At 42.8% G+C, this 25047-nt stretch overlaps 1 protein-coding gene and 2 long non-coding RNA genes across 3 annotated transcripts in view; 2 read left to right on the top strand and 1 right to left on the bottom strand.

Annotated features, from left to right (window-relative positions):
• The window catches only part of CDH10 (cadherin 10), a 376032-nt gene that overhangs the window by 345815 nt on the left and 5170 nt on the right, over positions 1 to 25047 (bottom strand). The window lies entirely within an intron of this gene.
• On the top strand, positions 437 to 24352 carry LOC310681693. Its single transcript, XR_014513518.1, has 5 exons — positions 437 to 1287; positions 15882 to 15959; positions 17715 to 17853; positions 20624 to 20701; positions 23917 to 24352. It is a non-coding gene; the product is annotated as an uncharacterized lncRNA (long non-coding RNA).
• Positions 5683 to 10054, top strand: LOC310681731. Its single transcript, XR_014513560.1, has 2 exons — positions 5683 to 7172; positions 9561 to 10054. It is a non-coding gene; the product is annotated as an uncharacterized lncRNA (long non-coding RNA).

Genomic DNA, 25047 nt, shown 5'->3' with positions numbered 1-25047 from the left:
AGAAGGTCAGTGATTCAAGTCCCCATGACAGGGTGAGCTCCCATTGCTCTGTCCCAGCTCCTGCCAACATAGCAGTTTGAAAGAACACCAGTGCAAGTAGATAAATAGGTACTGCTGTGGCGGGAAGATAAACGGCATTTCCGTGCGCTCTAGTTTCCATCACAGCGTTCCGTTGTGCCAGAAGTGGTTTAGTCATGCTGGCCAAATGACCCGGAAAGCTGTCTGTGGACAAACATCAGATTCCCTCACTCTGAAAGCGAGATGAGCACCGCAACCCCATAGTCACCTTTGACTGGACTTAACCATCCAGGGGTCCTTTACCTTTATGTTTACATGGGAGAAGATTCTTGATGTAGAATAGGATGTTCCTATTTTCATTGGAGAATTGTTGGAGGGTATGTGACCCATCTCCATACTAGAGACTTTTCTTTTTTGTTACAAGTGACCAAGCAAGCTTTCATATGTTATCATTTTGTTATTGTGATTATCATTATTATCTACAGAAATGAGCTCCCTATAAGTTCTTGTTTGTGGTTATGCATCTGCATATGAAATCTCTCCTCGCTGTTTGCAGTTCTGAACAGTTTCTCAAAAGCAGAAAGGCTTTTAATATAGTATCCTGCTGCTCAAAATGCTAAATATGGAATTTCCCCCTCCATTAGTTTAGAAGTTAGCTTGTGTGTAAGTGCTTAGAAGTTGTTGTGGCCAGGCCATTTGTGTACTTCGCTTTAGTGTCTTTGTGTGTGTTCTCAAGCTTTTCCTGCAAGCTCACAATTGATCATGGCTGAGATGTCAAATACCTTGAGAGGACGAGGGAGGGAGAGATTGTTTAAAGATAGGAAATAAACTGCTGCACAAAGTGCACAGCAGGAGGCAAAAAGGGAAATTGAGTTCTAAAGCTGCTTAGAAACTCTTGCTTAACTGGGAAGAATGAGTTGGTTTGTGGTAAGATGAAGGGGTGCTGAACAGTGTAGAATCACATTTATTCCTGTGGGCTGGGAAGCCTTCATTAAAAAGGAATATGTGAATTAAATTGTAAACAATTATGGAAGGACAAATGTCATAAGGCTGTGAAGAACAGGGTAGCTTTGTGCATGCGTGTACAAGGGCAGAAATGATAGAAGGTCACTCTCAACCAAGTCCCATTGAAATGCTTCCCTGATTCCCTCAGATGTAAGACTTACAGAAAATATGGTTTTGCCACCAGGGCAGAAGTCCATGACCCCACTCCACAATGTGAGCAGCCTAGCTCCCGAAGAAAGCAGCATTGGCTTATCACATTGTAAGGCAAGTTAATATATTGTTAAATAAGTTACATAATGCATATTACTTTTCGAATTGGGGAGGGGTGGCAGCAGGGAGGCTAAGACCATTAAAAATCCAGAGTAAAAGAAAACAAAAAATCACCAGCATCTCCAAGTCTTGGTTTCCTGATGGGAAAGTGGTTGAACTTCGCCAGTCCTAAAAGAGATACTGTTTTGGAATGCATCAATAATACAAGATCATTGCAGTGTTAAGTCTGGAAGGAAGAAGCACGGTTATAATTTTAGCAGTGCTGTTTTCTAACATGTTGTCATCTCATAACTGCCGCAAAGCTGCATTAAGTTTGAGATGACATCCGCTCGCGCCCTTCTGCATTAATCATTCAAAGTGATGTCACCTTCTTGTTTATAGCTGTAAATCACACAGTCAGATTGTGACTGTTCTTAATCTAAAAAATCTACCAGGCATTTCCCTAAAGACATATTAACAGCCTGGCGGGGTACTGGGAGGTGTTATTGCATGTTTGCTTGCCTACAGAGCTATTTAGCATGTGCACAGTGAGTGGAGTTACCACTTTTGTTGTTTAGTTGTTTAGTTGTGTCCGACTCTACGTGACCCCATGGACCAGAGCAGGCCAGGCACTCCTGTCTTCCACTGCCTCCCGCAGTTTGGTCAAACTCATACTGGTAGCTTCGAGAACACTATCCAACCATCTCGTCCTCTGTCGTCCCCTTCTCTTTGTGCCCTCCATCTTCCCCAACATCAGGGTCTTTTCCAGGGAGTCTTTTCTTCTCATGATGTGGCCAAAGTATTGGAGCCTCAGCTTCAGGATCTGTCCTTCCAGTGAGCACTCAGGGCTGATTTCCTTCAAAATGGAGAGGTATGATCTTCTTGCAGTCCATGGGACTCTCAAGAGTCTCCTCCAGCACCATAATTCAAAAGCATCAATTCTAGGGTGCTCTGCAAAACATACCTTTCAGTTTCTCAAAAAGTTTTCTTTCCCAACAAAAAGGCTTCTGCTTCTCTGTCTCTTCCAGTGGGTGTGACACTGGAAAGGCTGGAAGTGGGGGTGGGGCTGTATAGTCTTTCTTTCCATTAAGCATACATCCATTGCTCTGTAGCCTCCATGGCTGTCCCTGTTTTTTGACCTGAGGAAGTCCTAAGAGAGGAATTACTTCATGATGTCTTCCCTGGGTTTAACTGAAGCATAGGAATACAGCAATGAAAGGCCTAAGATCTGTGGCAGAAGAACAGCACATTGGAAAGCCTTTGCTTTTCATCTCCTGGAAGCAGTGCTACTTTTCTACAAACAGACAGACAGACAGACAGACGAGGTACTGGTACTGTGTACTGTTGTGTGCTGCCAGAAAAAAACCAAAAAGTGCACTGCTTATAGGAAACCCCAGCAAGGATGTTATTTGGTTTTCAGTAAATGTGAATATCTAGGAAGGCTATAGAATGCAGGTTATAAGAGAGATGATATGCTGAATGGGAAAAAGGTGACTTGTTAAAGTCCTCTGCTACCTCAAAAGTAAAGTAAGTTGAATACACACACATCCCACGTATGAGAAATTCAGTGAAATTTCCCCTCCCCTTTGATAATTTTAAAAGGCAGTATTTTTATACAACTACATTTGCAAAACAGAAATACTAATAACAAAGAACACTCCAGGTCTGACAGCTGAGTTAATAAAATATTATTTCTCATTGTTGATTTAATATTCAAGAAAACATATTCTCATATTTGTCAAACAAAGGAAGTTAAGGCATCATGGAAAATGTTATCTGATGATAATTTCAAGACACTTGAATCATTAATTATTATTATTTTTTCCAAATCATTGTATTGGGCTAGATGTGTCCTTACCAGTCTTTGGGAGAGGAACCCTACACCATTCTGCAAAAATAAAAAATATAAATGGTTTTGCTTGTCCCTTAGTGATGCGGATTTTATGCATGCGATTCTCAATGCAATTTTCCAAAGTTCCCCTCAAACCTATTGTAAAAGTCCTATTGCTCTCCCATGATTGTGTTCTTAGAGGTCTGGAAGCAACTGGCGTGAATCTAACCAACTCCTTAAATAGTACGTTCCCCACCCCACCTCCCCCAAAACCACCAGTAATAGCAGTATTGATTTTGACATTTTGACAGTGCCCAGATACAGTATGGCATTCATCTTTTTGAGTATCTCAACTCAAAATCTTACTACTGTACTTGTAGACACTCCCACCACAGATGAATATAAGTGCCCTGTTGACTGCAACCCCTCCAGCAGCTCTAGGGACATTTTAGCCATCATGTGTATCAGTCTCACTGGGATATAATAGCATTTGTGGATTGTTTGCAGATACACATCACAGCGGCTTCACATTTCACATGCTGTCCCTGTTTCTTTTATCATTAATTGATGGAGAATGGTAAAAAAAAAATAAAAAAATCAACACACCCGTTGTTACTCACCCACACTAGTAATTAGCTTGAAGAGTCTGCTGTAATTGGTCCAAACTCTTCCTGAACTTCCTAATATGCATTTAGACAAATTGGCGAAGATAATTGCTAAAGCAGTATAAATTACAAACAACAATTAGTAAAATATTTACCAGGCTTTTGCAATAAAAAAATGCAAAAATAGAAAAGAGTGTGCCTGCCTCCTTGACTTAAATAAAATATTCATTCCATTTTTTCTCTTTTCCACCAACATTTATTTCAAGAAATCAAGCTAATTAAATTTAAGAGACTGAATAGAGGGAAATCTTTCTCACTTCTCAACAGGTTAAAACTTGAGGTCACAGGAACTTAAGGGCTATTCACACCACTTCTTGTCTCATTGCTTTCCCCTGGGGAAAACTGCTCTTTAGTGCTCAATCAGAGCAAACAGCAACAGATTTCCCACATATTGTCCTTTATTCCACTTTAGAGCTAAAGAGCAGGTTTTCACTGCAAACGTTGCAGGGCAAGGAGTACTCCTCTCAGACCTGTGCCTAGAAAGTACAGGTCAAACACAAAACCACTCAAACCAATGCTTCCTGGGCACGGGACAAGTTTTACAGAGGATCTAGCACTGTGCAGATTCCAAAGCAGACCCCCAGACCAATCCACACATTGCTAGGGAATGTGATTGAGTGATGCCTTTGCTTCAAAGTTGCCTTTTGCCAGATCCCTCCCTATCTCTAATGGCACAGCAATAAAAACCCTACTGTATGAAATGGTCCAGATTTAGGCTGGAGGTAAAGTTAGGTGGGTGGGATGCAGGTGTCCCTGTGGTCTAAACCACAGAGCCTAGGGCTTGCCGATCAGAAAGTTGGTGATTCAAATCCCCGCGGCAGGGTGAGCTCCTGTTGCTTGGTCCTTGCTCCTGCCCACCTAGCTGTTCAAAACCACATCTAAAGTGCAAGTAGTTAAATAGGTACCGTTCCGGTGGGAAGGTAAACGGCTTTTCCATGCACTGCTCTCATTCACCAGAAGTGGTTTAGTCATGCTGGCCACATGACCTGGAAGCTGTCTGCGGCCAAACACCGGCTCCCTTGGCCTATGGAGCGAGATGAGTGCGCAACCCCAGAGTCGTCCGCGACTGGACCTAACGGTCAGGGGTACCTTTACCTTTAAGGTTAGTTGAAGCTATTGAAACCCTGCTTCCAAGCAACATATGGTGAATTAGTAAAAAAAAAAAAAAGATTGTTTAAATTACATACTACTGGATATGTAAATTAAAAGATCTACAAATCTAAATGAACTTCTTTGGGGATGTGTTGGATAAATCCCGCTGTTCTATACAAATGTTTTAAAATTGCTGCTGAAGTACAGTTAAATGAAGCTGTTATGTGTACTACAGTCTATATTTGCATATTTGACAGCATCATTACCATGTGCTGAAGACAGTTGGATGGGATTAGAATGTATTGGCATTCTAGTATTACATATTCTTCTGGTAAAATTTTATTAGTAATGTTGCTTCTTCTTTTGGGATGCCCCAGCTGCACACTGGAGTGTTACATTTCTGATGTTAATGGAGTTTTTATAGAGCTAATTTCAGGCTGTCAATCCCAAATCAGAAGCTAACCCATGAAAAATAAGCAAATTGGCTTAAAAGTGATCAGATTTCTCAATTTCAATATAGCGTCTTTAGTCTGCCTCGGCACAGTGACATGAAAGCACACCATAGTTGTTTTCATGTCTCTGCCATTATTTTTATATGCAGTTATCACAATAGTTTATAATGAAAGACTTAAGAAGGCTAAAGTGGCTTGATGTGCCATTAAGTCACACAAGCCAACAATATTGTATTGCCCTTTTGTGTTTGCTCAAAAATTCAGCAACAAATGCATATACAGTGGTACCTGTATTAATTCGTTCTGGAGGTCCTTTCTTAACCTGAAACTGTTTGTAACCTGAGATACCACTTTAGCTAATGGGGCCTGCCACCGCTGCTGCACAATTTCTGTTCTCATCCTGAAGCAAAGTTCTTAACCCAAGGTCCTATTTCTGGGTTAGCGGAGTCTGCAACCTGAAGTGTCTGTAACCCGAGGTACCACTGTAGTGTGGCATGCTCATCTCTCCCTATAAAGGGACGCGGGTGGCACTGTGGTCTGAACCACTGAGCCTCTTGGGCTTGCTGATCAGAAGGTCGGCAGTTCGAATCCATGTGACAGGGTGAGCTCCATTGCTCTGCCTCAGCTCCTGCCAAACTAGCAGTTTGAAAGCACTCCAGTGAAAGTAGATCAATAGGTACCGCTGTGGCAGGAAGGTAAACAGCGTTTCTGTGCACCCTGGCTTCCATCACAGTGTTCCGTTGCGCCTGTAGCAGTTTAGTCCTGTTGGCCACATGACCTGGAAAGCTGTCTGTGGACAAATGCCATCTCCCTTGGCCTGAAGTGAGATGAGCACCACAATCCCATAGTCAATTTTAACTGGACTTAACCATTCAAGAGTCCTTTACCTTTACCTTTTATCTCCCTATAGGAATTCTCTTTTTGTGAGCAACCTTGATTCTGGGTTCTGCTGAAAAGAATAATCACCATCACCATATATTCTTACCTTGTATATTTGACCAAATCTATGTCATGTCCTCCATGCCAGGGATGTAAATCTGATGGCATGAAAGAGCAAAGAGCAACAGGATTTTAAGTCTGTCAGATGGACTGACGCTAAGTGTTGTTTTTTGTGCGTGTGTGTGATCACTATATCAGGGCTGCAGCACCTTAAACAAAGCTTCATTAAACACAGGAGTCAGCCTGAAATAAACTGTTTGTATGAACACAGCCTTTATTTATTTTTCATATTTGTTAGCCACTTTTCCCTGCCAAGAAACTCACTGCACCTTTCGTTAACACTCAGACTGATTTTCATTAAAAGCTTTCATCTGAAACCAGTCTGGGAGATATATTGTAACATGAAACTGTATGATAAATATTGGCAGAAGGGGGGGGGGGGGACTTCATAGTCAAAAGTAGGCCACTAACATTTTGGGAGACGACACTGCAATAAATATGACATTAATGGCCGGGTCTTAAAACTTGGCTGTCTGAGCAGATAAGTACTTAAAATGGGGGGTTACTGACCACTGTGTCATTGCAATGTCACAAACCATGAAGTTACACTAGCAATGAAGGCAGACAATGTCAGCGCAAATGTCATCAGTCAGGGTGGCGGCTGTACTGTTGAGGAGCTGACAAACCTACTGACAAGGCATTTAGAAGAATGGCACATTAAGATTTCACTTAGGAAAGGGGGAGGAAATAGTTCAAAATTTGATTGTGCAAACCTTGTTTGTAGTCTGGCCTGAAACTGTGCTGTAAGAAGGAAGCTGTATCCATTCTGATAGCTACTCACTCGGGTTCATGGCCCATCTCAGAATGTTATTTAATTCTGTTTGGCAGCTGCCACCTGCTGCGCCATTGTGAGTGACTCAGGTGAGTGGGCACATATGATCAAGATTAATACCAGCTGCTGCCCACTATGACTGATGCCTCGTCTGTTTTGAAATGCTTTTTTAACCTTTATTCATAAAGAGGGTTAACTTCACCTCCTTATGATGATTCTCTGATGAATTTTTTGTTGGTGTCTGTCTGTCTCAAGAGACCATGGATTCTACCTCCAGGGGTGAAGCCAAACCGCTGGAGAATCACAACACCCGCAGTGGCTGTAGAACCGGTAACTCATAACTGCTGCCTCCCATGTTGTTTTTGCTGCATTAGCATCAATGTGATCTTTCAAGGGGTGCAAGCCTGGGCTGTGTGTATGGGCTACCCAGATGACAACACCTCCCACCCGACCTCACTAATGTGGTTCAAAGGAAAGCAGAGCAATACATTTGGCACCAGCTTGGCTGTGGGAGTTGCTGGAAGGAGGAGTACAATAACCTGACTAAATGCATGAGTTAAAACAAGAAAGCAGCTGAGTTGAGGCAGAAAAAGCCCACAGAGCCATACAAGTTGTCTGTTCTTGGCTACGAATTTTGGAGATCTAAAAATCCCTTTGTTCATTTCCCTCTAGCTAACGGATTCATTGCTTAAGATTCATCCTTTGAGTTGTTAACATATGAGAAAAGCTGATGGGCTCTTCATATTGTATCTGATTTGTTCAGAAGGGACCTTATTAAAATGTGCACCTAAACTGAGATAACTCCCACTGTCTGAATATATTGAGTGTTTTGAAGTTCACCAGGTTTCCTGAAGTCATCCATATTGCTGGTTCTCAGGCAGTATCACATAGGTACTAGTAAATTCCAAGCCATTTAAATTCTGTAGCAAACTTGCACACTTTTAATGCACAGAGTTGAACCCAATTCTCTGTATATGGCAACTGACATGGGGCTGGACAAACTACATATTTTCTGCTGACTTTCCTAGGATAGTTCAGTGAGCTGTGTTCATCTTGGTAGGTTAGAATTGTGTAAGGGTGCTCTCATAGCAATGAAAAGAGGAGAGTCGCCATAAAAATTTCATAGACAGAGTGGGCTGCTGAGAGTGGGTTTGGGACCCAGTGAAAAAAGAAAAGTAAACCCCACCCAGCAAGGGTGAACCAGCTAAAAATCCTTACTCTGGGATATAAAATAAATGTGTGATCTCATTTTTATGTTAATAATAAGATAGTATTTGTACCTGTTGGGGATATTAAGATCCCAATGGTGAATGTCAATAATACAGTGGAACCTCGGTTTTCGAACATAATCTATTCCAGAAGACCGTTTGACTTCTGAAACATTCAGAAACTGGGGATCAATGAGCGGTCGGCAAAATCCATTGAAAAAATGGAGAAACACTCCTTGGTAGCCATTCAACTTCCAAGGCACGTTCAAAAACAGAAGCAATTACTTCCAGGTTTTCGGCGTTTGGGATCCGAATCATTCGGCTTCTGAGATGCTCAAAAACTGAGGTTCCATAAGCACCCAGACGATTGTTGCTGAACTAACAGTACACTTTAAACTTGTATGTGTAGCACCACAATAATGTGTACCACTCAACATCTTTGTTGCAGTCACATGGTGTTCACTTGCCAAAACATACAATGATGATAAGACGACACTGCAATGTTGTACTGTCAAAGTGCAAAAGCGAATGTTCGTGTAGAGTTGTGAATTCTTGGAAATGCTCAGTGCATGCCATAAGCTTGCAAACCGTTATTCATAATTGTATGTGCATTGAACATGAAAGACATATTTTGTAAAGAATTACATAAAATAGTTGCAAGATAATTGGGCGCTGGGGCCCCACCCAGAGCACCAAACCCCAGTAATTTATACCAGCTCTCCCACCCTATCTTGTCAGTCCTGTATATTTTAAAGGCCATACATTGTTTATTCAGCTGAAGAGTAACAGTTTCTCCTGGTGCCTAAAAATAGGTCATAAAGGCATCATACAAGCCTCCCTGAGGAGAGCATTGCACAAATGGGAAGCCACCACAGAAAAGGCCTGTTCTTGTGTTGCTAACCTCCAGACTATCAGCCCCGTGCCCCTCAATGATGTTCTAATTTGCCATCCATTTACTTTGCCCATTGAGCTTGCCAGAAGCCACCAAGAACCCGAATGAACACTGGCATTGTTTTCACCGTCAACCTTGCATCCATTTGCACTTATCAATGTGGATTATCATTGGATACTGGAGAGAAAATGCTGGTCCCAGTATGTGCTTATTAATTACCTCTCCCTTTAAAGATGTGTCTGTATAAAAATAGCAGTGATAAGAACTCGGAGGAATGACAAGAGCAAAGGCTATTACTCCAGTGAATAGTGCTATGCTGTTAGACATCCTTTGGCTTCTGAAAATGTGATGTGATTTATCTCCCTTTGTTTTTGCAGACCTTTTAAAAGTGAAAGCATTCCCATCACATAATGTCCATGTTCCAGGAGCCCAGGAATCCATTTTCACCTAAATAGGACCATATGTAGTCCAGAGGCACATTTTCTGAACCTGTTAATGCGCTGTCTGACAGAAGAGAGGCCAGAGAAGTGTGGATTCCAATATCTACTTTTCGATTTCTGCACTATTGTTCTACAGAAATTAGTATTGCCTCTTTGTAGCTTCTCGAGGGAGGGGGGAGTCATGTCCAACTGTCAAGCTGTTCACAAGGAATAAAACACCCCTTGTGCTTGATTCAGACCTGAATGCATGATCTAAAAAAACCAAAAAACCCCAACCTCCAACAACTCTCTTAAATGAGAGTATTCTGCATACAATTGCAGTTCTCTTATGTCCAAGGTGTGTTCGATTCCCCCTTGCACTACAATGTATTCTTTGAGATGAAATGTTTCACCAAGTTATGTCTAGGGACAGATACAGCATCCCCCCCCCCCACCATAAAATAGTTCCTTTCTGAATCTGTTTTTCTTGTCGGTGATCATAAATTTGTATATATACATTCAAGGAAACTCTGTAAGCAACGTTAAGCTAATGACAAGAGATACGAAACACCTGTATGTACTAAAAAAAAAAAAAATGACTTCCAGAATGCCAAACGAAAGGTATATCTTGCTTATTGAGGTAATATGGTGACAGCCATAGCTTTGTGACTAAAATGCATCAAATTGTTTTGAGCACATGAAACAAACAAATCACTTAGAGAGACTAAAGCAAACCCAGTATTGCCGCAAGCCACGCCTGGAGTGCTCTCTGAGACCACCCTCCGTAGCCCTGCTGTGGGTTTCTTAAACTTTAATGCAGGCATAGGCAAACTTGGCCCTCCAGATGTTTTGGGACTACAACTCCCATCATCCCTAGCTAACAGGACCAGTGGTCAGGGATGATGGGAATTGTAGTCTCAAAACATCTGGAGGGCCGAGTTTGCATATGCCTGCTTTAATGTATTTTTCTACCTCGATTTCCCCCCTTCGTCTTAAAATAGCAGGAATCAAGTTACTTTGCAAAACATTAGAGCTTCCTCATGCTGTCTTTTATCTTTCTAATATGTTGTTGGTCCACGAGAGCAATGTAACATCTGATATGAGGCAAGTAACAGAAGACCTAGTGGAAGAATGATTGACAGGAGTAGAGTGGGATGCTGGGTGGAGGTGGAGGCAGAGTTAGAGCATGTCAGTTGTGGAATGGTTACTACTTCAAATGACACATTATGAACAAATGCAGGCTGTTTGTCTTACTCTGGAAAGAGAGAATTTGGATTCCTGCCCAGAAGAGTGGAGCAAGTTGCATGAAAGACTGTGACCTCTTGGAGTTTGGGAAAGGCCACTTGCCAAGTGTAATGTGACATGTCCACCACAGGCATGAAATGTTTGTATGACCATATGGCCAAGAGTGTAAATACTGGCTATGTATGAATCAACAGATGGTCTGCAAAGCCTTTAAAGCTGATGCATGCTACGTTTTGTGCCCAAATTAAGTATTTGGGGCTGACTTTCATGTTTAAAAATTAAACCTTCCCCTGAATTCATTCACATACTTGTATGCAAAGGCTGTGGGGGAGATGATCTCTCAAGAGCAACGTTTTTTTATGTGACAGAAATGAAGTTGAGACTTATTTCCCTGAATTGCCTGAATTTGATGGGGGCAGGAAAATGCACCAGAGATTTCAAGGAGAGCGGCAACAGCTAATTGCTCCCAGTTATGTGTCAGAAGAGGGCCTTTTAACTTTCAATAAGTTTCCTATCAAAACCTCAAAACAATTAGAACTGGCCTCCTTTTTTTTTGTCCTTTAATTATTATTGAACTCGGCTTCTAAATCCCATCAATCAATGGCAAGGAAGGCTATGCATAAAGGGAATGCATGCCTTGCATTTGCAATGACGCACAAGTGCTTTTTGGAAATCATCTCAAAACTTTGCAAGTATTACATCAGGCTAAATTTTGAATCATTCTTGGCTACAAGGTAAATCTATACACCAATAATTCTTGTACTAGACTTCTGGGAGGGCAGCAACACCATTTTCTTTAAACACCTATGCACAATAAGTTTGTATCTCTTTAACATTCACAGAGGTGAGTTGCAGTAGGAAAGCTGGCAGTTTGGTAAAGGTAAAGGGACCCCTGACCATTAGGTCCAGTCGTGACCGACTCTGGGGTTGTGGCGCTCAGCTTGCTTTATTGGCCGAGGGAGCCGGTGTATAGTTTCCGGGTCATGTGGCCAGCATGACTAAGCCACTTCTGGTGAACCAGAGCAGCACACGGAAACACCGTTTACCTTCCCGCCGGAGCGGTACCTATTTATCTACTTGCACTTTGACGTGCTTTCAAACTGCTAGGTTGTCAGGAGCAGGGACTGAGCAACCGGAGCTCACCCCGTCGTGGGGATTCGAACCGCCGACCTTCTGATCGGCAAATACTAGGCTCTGTGGTTTAAAGGACTTTGGCCTATAGCAGAAATCATCGTGGATAAAGTTGCCCTATCCCTCTCTTCTGAAATGAAGTTGGCAGTATGGTTGTGGATAAAGTCAGGTGTCCCCAGGGGATGAGGAAGGGGGGTGCGGTGGGGGTGGGACGCCCCAGGTGTCTTCTCTGAGGGGGGTGACATTTGGCGTGCGGCCCTCTCGCGACTCCTAAGCCTACCCCGAGCGGCGACATTCCTTTTGCCGGCGGCATTCCCCTCTTCCGCCTTCATTTTGATAGCTCGAGGGAGGCTTGGGAGTCATGGGTGGGTGGCATGCTGAATGTCCGCCGTTGGTGGCTTGGTCCGCACCCATGGGTGGCTCACGCTGCCCCTGGCTGCAGGGCGCGCATGCCGCTCTATGCACCCAAGCAGTTATCTGGCACCCTCCGTCTCCCCCTTGGGAGCATGCCTGCCCTGGGCAGTGTGGGCATATGCTCCGCCGCTGGGTGTCTCTAGCATGTATCGGCCCAAGGAGCAAAAGACCAAGGTAGTAAGTATCATGCTGGGTGCCATCTTCTAGATCACTTACAAATGAACAATTTTAAAATCTCTGCCTGGGCTGGGAAACGCTGCTCATCCTCCCCCTAGAACACATCTCGAGGTAACTGTCTTTCTAGTAAGCACCGTGCAAAACTATTTTAGATGCTTTCATCTCTGCCGTTGCTTTGCCCTTGGCGGCAGTGAATTGAGAACGAGCCAAATTAATCAAATCAACCCTAAGCCCATGTCTGAACGCTGCACAAGCCAGTGCGGAAGGAGTTCTATATTAAATCCCTGCAGCAGCTCCAAGGCTGTATAAACTCCAAGGCTTTAATCCGCATGTCTTTACACTGATAAATAGGAGCCATTGTATCAGCAGAAGACTTGGGCTGCTTGACCTCAAGGTGCAATTGTGAGCTAAGGGAATAATAAGGTCAATAGCATAGGCTGGATTGATTTGATACAATGTCTTATATGTAAAAAGAGCAATTTTAGGCTCACCAGGTCGGAACTTATTATTCTGGGCATCTACAAGGGGAATAGAGCACAGTGTTGTTGATAGTGCATAATCAGGGCAAGACTTATGGTTTCAAAGGTTCTCAACAAAGTGAAATGTGTAACGGACTTCTTAAAGTGAGCTCTATTTTGCCTTTGTATCATCAGCTTGCAAGACCTTTGGAAACCCAAAATGGTGAATATACTGGGAATATATATACATTTTGGGGCATTTAAAAAGATCTAGCACACATTGTTGTATTGATGCCTGGGGGTGCAATGGAAATAGCCACCGTTTTTGTCTCCTTATTTAATCTTATTTAAATTACTTTGTATTCCTTCAAAATTGCTTGGATGTTCAGCCCCAATACCCATGTTCCAAATGCATCTTAAAATTTTGCTTTAGGTAGAATCTGGCAGCAGCCTGGAGGTGTGTAATACCTCCCAGGAAACCGTTACTTGTCTTATTAAAACATTTAGCTCATCCTCTCTCAGCTGCCACCACCTGGGGTTTGAGTCAGTGGATCACCAGTGGAAACAAAACATGGCAGATCCCTGTATTTTTCATCAGTAAGCACCAGAGCTTGCCTCCTGTTTGACTGGCTCAGTATGGTACTTTCCCCACTCTACCTGCTTGCTACTTTTCAGTGCTGAAAATCCTCCCAAAGCTGTTCACAATCCCTCTAGTCTAGACCATCAAAACTACATTGCTGCTGGGAAGTGTGATGGGCACATGCATTGACAGACATGGCTAGTGGGCTTGATCCCCTTCCAACTCATGAGTTCATGCACGTTGTGTTGCCAACAGCATCTGGCTGGAAATATACATTTCTGGGAGAAACGTTTGACTCCATAACAAAGAGACAGATGCGCTAGGGGTGGTGCCTTGTTTGTCTACCAAAGTGTTAAATCTTCATGGAACATTTTCTTTTGATAACAACAGTTTTTTAACGGTGAGCCTTATAATTCACCAGCTGCTATCTGATCTCCTATCACACCTCTAATTAACAGTTAGAAAGGAATATTACTTCATATTAATGACATGCACAGAATATGAAGCACATGTGAACAACAAAAATACATTTGTTTCTGTGATGCTTGATTAATAACAGTTAAATGTTCCTATCTGGACACGGCAGATCTCAAGAGGGCATATGCCTCATGTAATAACGAAGCACTCCTTTTTAAAATGCTGCACAAAATTATTGTGTGTGGGGAAGCCTTATGATGCTTCCTGCATTGCGGCAGAAATACCACAACAAGGCATGTTTTTGCATTGACATTTACATGTGAACTATATGGCACAGATATCTAAATATCACAGGGCTACGTGAACAAAAGGGAAGTTAAGATGATACTTGATAACTTTCACCTTGAAGTCGAACAAATGCACCCAACATTAAAACAGTTATCTATCATAATAAGCAACAATTCCAATCAGCTGCTTTACTATGGGGACGTGGGTGGCGCTGTGGGTTAAACCACAGAGCCTAGGACTTGCCAATCAGAAGGTCGGTGGTTTGAATCCTCATGACAGGGTGAGCTCCCGTTGCTCGGTCCCTGCTCCTGCCAACCTAGCAGTTCAAAATCATGTCAAAGTGCAAGTAGATAAATAGGTACCACTCCGGTAGGAAGGTAAACGGCGTTTCCGTGTGCTGCTCTGTTTCACCAGATGCAGCTTAGTCATGCTGGCCACATGACCCGGAAGCTGTACGCCGGCTCCCTCAGCCAATAAAGCGAAATGAGCGCCGCAATCCCAGAGTCGGTCACGACTGGACCTAATGGTCAGGGGTCCCTTTACTTGCTTTACTTGCTTTACCTTGCTTTTACCTTGCATTACTATGAGCAGTTTTAAAGGTGCAGTTAGGTGACTGTTTTATTCCAACAGACCGTTGGGAACTGACTGGTTGATGTTGTTTTTTAATGCAAAGGGCTTTTAATAAGACTATGCTGTTTTTATTATCTATTTTAATAGATTTGATTTTCATATTGTTTTAATTCTATCACAATTCACGATTATCTTTTGTTTTATTTTTTTATGGAGCTCAACCACACTTCCCTTTGCCATGCTGTTCCTCCAACCCCTCAGAAAACCTGCTCTTCCATGCTGAACCAGAACAAATGGCAATTGGGCTTTCTATGGATTGCCATTGGTTCTGATTTAGCACTAAAGAGCAGGTCCTCCGGCAAAACCGCTCAGACCCATGCCTAGAAAACAGGATAAGTGGTTCAGGCCCGTGTTTTCTAGGCATGAGAAAAGCAGAAGTGTATACGAGCCTCTTGGGTAGGGTTGCCATATTTCAAAAAGTAAAAACCAGAAAACCACCGAAATTGTTGAGCTGTTTTTAGACAAACCCCAAAGCTGTTGAGCAGGATGAAGCTGCCTTTTGGAAATCCCCCCTGGATGTCAATTCCATCTTTGAAATCCCAGACGTCTGGCAGCTCTACACTTGGGTGCTGCAGAGGTTTGACTTCACTGTAAGAGGCACACTCTATTGTCTCTTGAGGCAGATGGATGCTCACAGCTCTCCCTCTGATTGGTTAAAAGGCTGAGGAGAGAAGTGAAGGGCATGTGTTTGTGTAGCTGGAATACGGGAAAGGGGGAAGAGACTTGAAGTGTTGGAATTGAAGGGCTGCAAGGAAAAGAAAGGACTGGAACACTTTTAACAAATCTGGAATACTGGAAAGTGTTAGCAGGCATGGTTGAAGCTCGGCAGCAGAAAGGAGCAAGCTGATGTACACAAATTTTGGGCAAGGTGCTTGGGAGAGTAGTGTTGATTCAGCTGCAGGTGCTTTTGAATTAAACTCATTTTTTGACTCATTTCAGTGTGGATTCAGGTTTCGCTTGGGGACAGAATTAATCTTGATTGCCCTGATGGATTACGTTTTGCAGGAGTAAATCAGGGTAAGTGGTACCCTGTTGCTTCTGTTCACTCAGTGGCATTTGATACCATCTCTGGTATCGATCATCTCTGGAGGTTGAGGACATTGTTTTGTGGTGGTTTCATTCCTAATTGCAGGATTGGTGCCAGAAAATATCATTGGGTGGCTTGTCTAAGCTTCAGGCACAGGACTAATGAGAAGTTTCAACAGTGCTACATTGTCTTGTCCCTTGGCCTCCCTGAGACTCCAAGCGTTCTGATATTTGACCTTTTCACCTGCAATCTGAAAAGAGGTTTAATTACTCCACATTGAAAAGAAAACTCCGTGAGTTTTAAAGTTACCTTAATAATGACACTCTCTCTTTTTATTTGTTTTGTCCATCTTGCAGTTTTGCTCAGGTTGTAAGCCAGTGTAAGGCATAGTTAATTGGGATATGGGGGGAGTGGGTGGCACTGTGATCTAAATCACTAAACCTCTTGGGCTTGCCAATCAGAAGGTTGGCGGTTCTCATCCCTGCAAGTAGATAAATAGGTACCGCAGCAGCAGGAAGGTAAACGGTGTTTCCATGCTGTCTGGTTTCCATCACTGTGTTTTATTGTGCCAGTAGCAGTTTAGTCGTGCTGGCCAAATGACCCAGAAAAGCTGTCTGCAGACAAACACTGGCTTCCTCGGCCTGAAAGCAAGATGAACACTGCAACCCTATAGTCACCTATGACTGGACTTAACCATCCAGGTGTCCTTTACCTTTTACCTTTTATAATTAATACTATGGTGGGTTGATGTGCTTGTCTTATTCCATGACAATTATGCACATTTCTGCAAGTTTGCAATATGCTAGCCTGCCATAATGCACCATAATTCAAGAACTGACTTGGCATCACTATAATTCTGGGGAAATGTTGCATATGAATTGTTCCCATACACACAAAAAAAACAGGTTCAGGTTATTTTTCTTGCTCCTGGTTAGTGGCTAAGTCTTGTACAGTGGTACCTTAGTTTACAAACTTAATCTGTTCTGGAAGTCCATTCTTAAACCTAAGCATTCTTAAACCAAGGCGTGCTTTCCCATAGCTGCGGGGGACTCAATTTACACTCAACAGGAAACAGAACATGTTCTGCTTCCAAGGCAAAGTTCACAAACCAAAACACCTACTTCTGGGTTTGCAGCGTTCTTAATCCAAGTTGTTCATAAACTAAGCTGTTCTTAAACTAAGGTACCACTGTACTGTGTTGGTTTTGGCTAGGGGCATGAATGGTGATCAGCAGTGTCATTAACTTTATACCTGCATAACTCCTTCATGATAGTCCTTTAGACTCCATTTGAAGTTCTCTCTATTGCCACAAAACTCATAAGATTTGAAATGGAAATGTAAGTGACAACAGTAATAAGAGAAGCAAACGACAAGCACAAGCTCAGATTATTTAATGTAGTCTCTGATTTATATGTTTTTGTTAGTTTTGTCTGAAATAGAAAATAGCATGCATGAAAGCAACCTTGTGTTATGTGTGACCTTTTTCAAAAGTTCTAAGTGGATTGTTTAATTTTCCACCCACCAGTTTGGAGTATATAGACATCTGATCTTTTACTTGTGTTTTAACTGACATATTTTATATGCCAAAGTCTATTAAATGTAGCACAGCTTTTGCAAATAAGGTTGCTTAGAATTTTAATCCCTCTCCCAATATGCCACTTAGCTAATTTTTTTTGTTCCGTCAAATCCTCCTTTTAGACATTTCCACAGACTTTTCTGAGAAATTCAATTTCTTCCTATTATAGGTTAATGCCCTTTTGGAAGGCAAGTGGGGCTTATTTCCCCCCACCCACCCAGAATTTGTCAGAGGAGATCTTGGCTATTAAACATTTATGTCAGAGAGCAGGAATAACATTTTGAAAAGATCACTTACACATAAAAATAGTGAGCATTAAAAATGGTCAGTGAGCAGTTCCAGAGATAACCTTAGTATCTGATTTCTTAACATGGTTGGGGTGGAAAGAAAGCACACACATTGTGCAGCCCAAGTGGTTTATGCCACACAGGATTTTGGGTGGTGTAGGCAGATGCAAAATTGAGAAAATCCATAACTGAGAAGGTCCATTGGGGGACACCAACTTTTGGTCTCACTCAGGGCGCCATATTATGAAAGATTGCCCAAGTCCACCCCTGAGTTTATGGGTGGAAATAGTGTATTGAGGTGAGAACCTGACACCAGAGAAGAGCCCTGGAGAGTGAGATTTGTGCACCAGAAGCTGAAGTGCTCAGAAAGAATCCGTATCTATAGCAATGTCAGAAGTTCAACTTCCAGTCTGCTAAGATTTTGTTTAAGGATAAGTTGTTATTGTACATAAATGGTAGCAAGGTTGTTATCCTTGGTGGTCAGTGTTCAGAAAGGTGTTAATGACATTTGTTCTGTGCCATGTTGTCCACTAGTAGGTGCCCATTCATGGGTGAAACTGTTTTTTTTTGTTGTTGTTGTTGTTGTTGTTTTGAAAGGGCAATTTTTGATACCCTTCAGTGGTCCATAGGCCTCCACCAGGGGACTTGCACAAGGTGTTAATACCCTTACAAAAGCTGACATTTGAGCTGCTGAATAGTGTCATTAAAACTGTTGTCCTTTAAGGTTCTGCTCCTAGTGGCTGTAACTCCTGAAATTAGAGTTTCTGACCTCAAAGCATTTTTGGTGGCTAAATATGTGCTTCTCATTTAGATAGGGTAGTCCTTGGGATGGATCTTTCATTCATTCTGAAGGTTATTTCCATAATCCAGTGGCTTTCAACCAGTGTGTCATGGCACCCTGGGGTGCCTTGAATGATGGTCAGGGGTGCCGTGGACAACACTGGCCACTGTCCCTCTTTCCTTCCCTCCCTTCCTCTGATGCCTTCTCATGGCTCTGCCTCCCAGAGGCTTGCACGACTATTTGTTGCAGCTGCCCTGGCTTCAAGCGCCCCAGGTGAATGGTGCCTCTGGGGCTGGCCAGGGGGTGTTTCCCAGGCCCCTGTGGGGCAGTGTGAGGAGGGACCTCTCTTTGGGGTGGGGAGAGGCAGCTCAGAGACCAGGGGCAACAGCAGCGGCTTCCCAGAGGACTCCTAAGGAGAGAGGAGAAGAGAGGCGGCTGAAGGAACACTTCACAAGGGAGGGTGTTCAAAAAAGAGTGAGGGGCTGCCAGCTGTGCAGGCAAAGGGTGACGTAACTGGGCTTCTGAGCCCCACAGGGGTGCCACAGAAAGAATGCAGCTGGCCAAGGGAGCCATGGACTCAAAAAGGTTGAAAAACTCTACCATAACCCATAGGTAAAGGTAAAGGGACCCCTGACCATTAGGTCCAGTCGTGACCGACTCTGGGGTTGTGGGGCTTATCTCGCTTTATTGGCTGAGGGAGCCGGCGTACAGCTTCCTGACCATGTGGCCAGCATGACTAAGCTGCTTCTGGTGAACCAGAGTAACACACAGAAACAGCGTTTACCTTCCCACTGCAGCGGTACCTATTTATCTACTTGCACTTTGATGTGCTTTTGAACCACTAGGTTGGTAGGAGCAGGGACCGAGCAACGGGAACTCACCCCGTGGCGGGGATTCGAACTGCTGTCCTTCTGATTGGCAAGTTCTAGGCTCTGTGGTTTAACCCGCAGAGCCACCCGCATCCCCACCATAACCCATAGGCAGCATGAATTAATTTTGCCAATTTTTTGGTCATTACATTCCCCTGAGAAAGAATGGCATGCTTTGGATGTGAAGTGAGCACTTAATGTATCCATCCACGGGATTCGACCAATCAAACAGATTCATTTTTAGTTTCATTTTACCCAGGAAGAAAGTGACTAGTTCATCCTTGGCAAGTTGGATTTGGGATTGCACACAGCTTGCTTCTGGAAAATTTCAATTGCTCGTTCCTTAACGTGTTACAGCATGTTCTACTAGGTATGTGGCAACATTTGCTTCCAATGCTCCTCTGCAAGAGGTGTGTGTTGGCAGCTGTGTAGGAAAACCCATCAGCATTTATCCAACATGACAGAAGTATGCCTCAGCAGAGGCAGTGTTTGGGTAACAGATATCACAACAAGTTCTTTAGCAGTAGCCACCTGTTCCCACCCAGTAGGTTCCATAGCTATACTGTAATTCACCATGATATGTGTTCATCACCTCCAGAGAAGGAACAGTTGGCTCTCACCTGAACTTTGTTTCTCAGAGGTGTTGAATACATGGAATGGGCCTACCCAGTCAGCCATTCTTCCATTTTTTTTCTATAAGCAGGTTTTAAAATATGTTTCTCCCCCCCCCCCAAGTTTTCAGTAGATAGGTTGTTGCTGGTTTATTTATTTTCCAAATATTAGTTTCCTTACATGAGTTCAAAGCTACTTAGCCTGTTCATGTAGCTTGTCATTCAATGGACTGAGATGATGGGAGCATGTCATCTGGACAAAGGCCAGTCTGTGTTTCCCATCTTTTGATGCAAAAAAAGCAGCAATGAAATGCAAAATAAATAAATAAACAAACAAATACCCATCGTGCCATGCGTTCAACACCTCATCTGTTCCTTTTGTCAGATTTTAAGACTTATTTCTGCCCCTACGGGCTATCAGCTTCCTCAAAAGTAACTAGACTCCATGGACTCAAGACTCTCTTGAGACCCATTAAGTTCTCCTAACCCTGCTCCACAGCATGATAGAGCTACACTTGGTTTCCTTACAGATGGATGAATGAACGTGGAAATGTGAGGGGGAAAACAAGACATGATGAAGAATGTTGACAAAAAGAGCCTTTGACGAGGTGAGTTGCTAAAATGTGATGTTTTATTGAGTGCAATTTGGCTGTGATGTACAATGTATGCAGTAGTTGCTGGGGAATATATATGGTCTGTAATGTAAAGAGTGCCCAAAATGAAGCATCTGTTGAAAGATTTCTTTCTCTCTCCAAAATACACATTTCAGTGTGAACATATTTTGTTTTGGCATGGGATAATTTATCCCTGTGTCTGGTTTTTCTCAGCTGTCAGCTTCCTATTACAATATTAGCTAAAGTACAGTAATTCAGAACTGTGAGGAGTGTGCTCATTTTCCCACAGAAAGCTCCCACCTCGCTTTCATGTGTCTGTAGTACCTTTTATGCACCTTAGAGTAATGCTACACATTTTCCTCAACGGTACTTTAACGACTCTCAGGAATTACACATAGGTTGTTCTGTTTTATACAGTACTTTTCTTCTTGTTTTCTTTCCTCCTGTAAATTAGGGAACGGAAAAGACCTAGAGTCTCTAAACTGCAATTTTTCTTCCTTTGTCCTTTAATTTGTTTTGTTGCCCCTTACCTCCCCACAGTACTATTTCCAAATACTGGACCTATATTAACACATTCCATAATATCACACTATGATTTTGCTACTAAGTTTATAAATTTTGCAATATATTTTGTCAGAAATCTTCTTTCTCCAGCGCCAGTTTTGCGTTTTATAAGAAGCTGACATTTTAATGCATCAGTCTTGTTTTGGTTAAGCTACACTGAAAATGCACATCAAAAACCCATACCTGCACTTTGATTGCTGTTCACTTTCTCATCCAATATTAGACCATCAGTGCACTTCGTAAGGACCATGTCACTTTGTATTGTATAGAAAGCATTGTAAGCTGGAGATCTGCAAATATTCTTTAAACTAGAGCAGGCTCATGCACTCATCTGGCCAAGAATCATTGTTCTATGGGGAGATTGTTGTCACACAAACACAACATTTTCCAGGCATTCCACCTGGAGGCTTGTATGTTTGGAGTCTGGCTTGCGTGGTTCTGAACTGTGCCATTGATGACTATTACATACTCTCCTACATTTCTCCGATGAAAATAGGGACATCCTATTTAATCATTATCTTCTTCTTCTTCGGCGATCACTTGTAGCTGAGTAAGATTGTCTCCCATGAATATGTTCATAGCTGTGTGTTGGTAAATGACTGTGGAGGCCAATTCTGGATCCATACATCCTTCCACAGTGGGGACAAAGGTTTCTGGGTGGGAGTTGATCATGGTGAGGATTTGCCAAATGTGCTTTCCTCTTGTTTTTCCCTTTCATCCTGAGTTGCTGCTTCTTCAAAGTCGATGATGCCTTTGGTAAAGGTTGTTCTCCAACTGAAGCGCTCGGAGGCCAGTGTTTCCCAATTTTCCGTGCTTATAGTGCATTTCTTTAGATTAGCCTTGAGAGCACCTTTAAACCTCTTTTGTTGTCCACCGGTATTTTGCTTTCCATTCTTAAGTTGGAAATAGAGTAGTTGCTTTGGAAGACAATAATCAGGTATCCAAACCACATGACCAGTCCAATGAAGTTGATGTTTAAGCATCATTGCTTTGACACTAGTGATGTTTGCCACTTCCAGTACACTGACATTAGTTCACCTGTCTTCCCAAGTGAAATAATAGTAATAATAATAATAATAATACCCACTCATCTGACTGGGTTGCCCCAACTACTCTGGGTGGCTTCCAGTATATATAAAAACATAATAAAACTTTAAATATTTTTTGAAAAAAAACTTCTCTATACAGGGCTGCCTTCAGATGTCTTCTAAAGGATGCATAGTTACTTACCTCCTTGGCTCAGGGGTCGCTTAACTCCACCCCTTCCAACATTTCTCCAATAAAAAGAGGGGCATCCTAAGGAGAAGCAGGACATTCCAGGATCAAATTAGAAACTGGGATGGCTTCTGGAAATTTGAAACTGTCCTTGGAAAATAGGGACACTTGAAGGGTCTGCATATTAGCTAAATAGACACCACATTCAAAGGTTCTTCCCACAATATCTTTTATTCTCATTCTTTCCACAACTTGCCTTACAAAGTAGAGATTAAGTACTGTGTTTTATTGCAACATAGATATAGATAGCAATTAGGGTCACAGTATTTTCAATAACTATAGCCTAGCTGTATTCTTGTTTTGGAATGTCAAAGTATGGCTAGGGACCATCAAGTTCCTATCACAGAGTTCAGAAGTAATGGAGATCTCCACCCCGCCCTCACCCTGCCCAGCAATAGATCAGAGGCCTTTCAGCATGAGTAGGGATGTCAGAGAAATTGTCCACATTTGCATATATGCATGAGTTTTGGGTGTTCTGGCACCCCAGAGTGCATCTTGGAACTAACCTCCTCATCTTATGTCAGGGGTCAGCAACCTTTTTCAGCCGTGGTCCGGTCCACCGTCCCTCAGACCATGTGGTGGGCCCGACAATATTTTTTGGGGGGAAAGTGAACGAATTCCTATGCCCCACAAATAACCCAGAGATGCATTTTAAATAAAAGCACACATCCTACTCATGTAAAAACACCAGGTAGGCCACAAAAATAACCCAGAGATGCATTTTAAATAAAAGGACACATTCTACTCATGTAAAAACACACTAATTCCCGGACCTTCCATGGGCCGGATTGAGAAGGCGATTGGGCTGCATCCGGCCCACGGGCCTTAGGTTGCCTACCCCTGTCTTATGTTTTGTGGTGAATTAATGAGTGGTGGCTGGTTCTACAAATTGAAATTTTTATTCGTAAGTTATCATACTATACATTATACTGACATGACTGCTTCCAAACAATGCCACTGACATTAGCTATCATGGCAGCAAATCACCTGCACTTGGTCAACTTCTTAGTTATAGAGAGGCCCATTCTCCCAAGAAAAGGAAGTGTACCAGAATATCTACTTCAGAATGGAAACTGGTTTGACAGGGGGGGGTGTGGATTTTTGTGTGTGTGTGTTTTGCCACAATCCTCTTCCTCTTGAGCAGCAAGCTTTATGAACTGTAGGAGAACAAATCATTTGCTGCATGGTGGGGATGGGGGATGAAGGACCAGCAAAATCCAATTTTTGCAAATTTCACTGGACAGATGGAGGGGGGGAACTGGTCTGTGTGCATGATGATGTCTTGTGGAACTACACATCCCTAGGTGTGAGAAGAGTCTAAATCTGCTCTGCCTTTATCCCACTGAATCTAGGTATTTCTGTCTTGACAGGGGTGTGTTTACTATTTTCTTGCTGGATATGAGAGTGTCCCAGTGGCTAAACTAGAAACCTGCCTTACACACTTCAACGTTTCCAGGGCAGGGAGGTGAAGTAAAAACCAGTCAACCAACCAACCACCTCTTCCATGCTCCACATGGCTCATTTGATTACCTGAACCCTTTTGGAGCCTGCCAGAAAGTAGCACAGAGAGTAGATCTGAGAGCCAGTGTGGTGTAGTGGTTAAGAGAGGTGGACTCGTAATCTGGTGAACCAGGTTCGCTTCCCCACTCCTCCACATGCAGCTGCTGGGTGACCTTCGGCTAGTCACACTTCTCTGAAGTCTCTCAGAGTGTTTGTTGTGGGGGAGGAAGGGAAAGGAGAATGTTAGCCGCTTTGAGACTCCTTCGGGTAGTGATAAAGCGGGATATCAAATCCAAACTACTCCTCCTCCTCCTCCTCTTCTTCTTCTTCTTCAGAAAAGTTTCCACTCCTGCCAAATGCTATGACTCTCAGATACATTCTGTTATTGGCAGTGGGGAAATGTGGCTGCATTTGGTGTATTCAGTTGACTCTATTGTTGCCTTGTAACAACAGAAACTTTGATTCTCCATTCTGTGCTTCCCTTTCTTTGCAACCTCCTCACAGCAGTATTAAGGTGCTGATGATAAGTAGACTTTTTGCCAGGAATATGTAGTGACTCAATCTACACTTTGAATTGAACTGATGATTAATGAAAGAAGTCACTTACTAATGCTGGAGAAATTCTGGAAAAATAACACTACAGTCACTTGTGACCCTAGTCTATTGAAAATGTTGTTCCCTTAGTGTTTAGGATCAGTTAATCATGCCATGATGTCATCCGGCCGTGAATTTTTCTTTGTGTGGGATAACTCATTTGATGGCTTCACAACATGGGAGGAGGGGTTGTAGATATGTCATGGGGGTAGTGTTGAGCCCAACACTTCAGAGGCAAACTTTGGTAATCTTTGGTGATATGGTGCCCTGAGCGAGTCCAAAATATGGTGCCACCAAATGGATCTTCTCACTTATGGATCTTCTCAATTTTGCACCCCCTTGGCTTGGCACCCTGCACAAGGCAACCAACCACACCGTCCTAAATCTGGCACAGGGCTATTGAAAAC

This window comes from Podarcis tiliguerta (genome assembly GCF_965153285.1).
Source record: "Podarcis tiliguerta genome assembly, chromosome: 7".
Lineage (NCBI taxonomy): Eukaryota > Metazoa > Chordata > Lepidosauria > Squamata > Lacertidae > Podarcis > Podarcis tiliguerta.
Note: the sequence above shows the minus strand (reverse complement) of the source record. Positions and strands in the feature narration are given on the sequence as shown.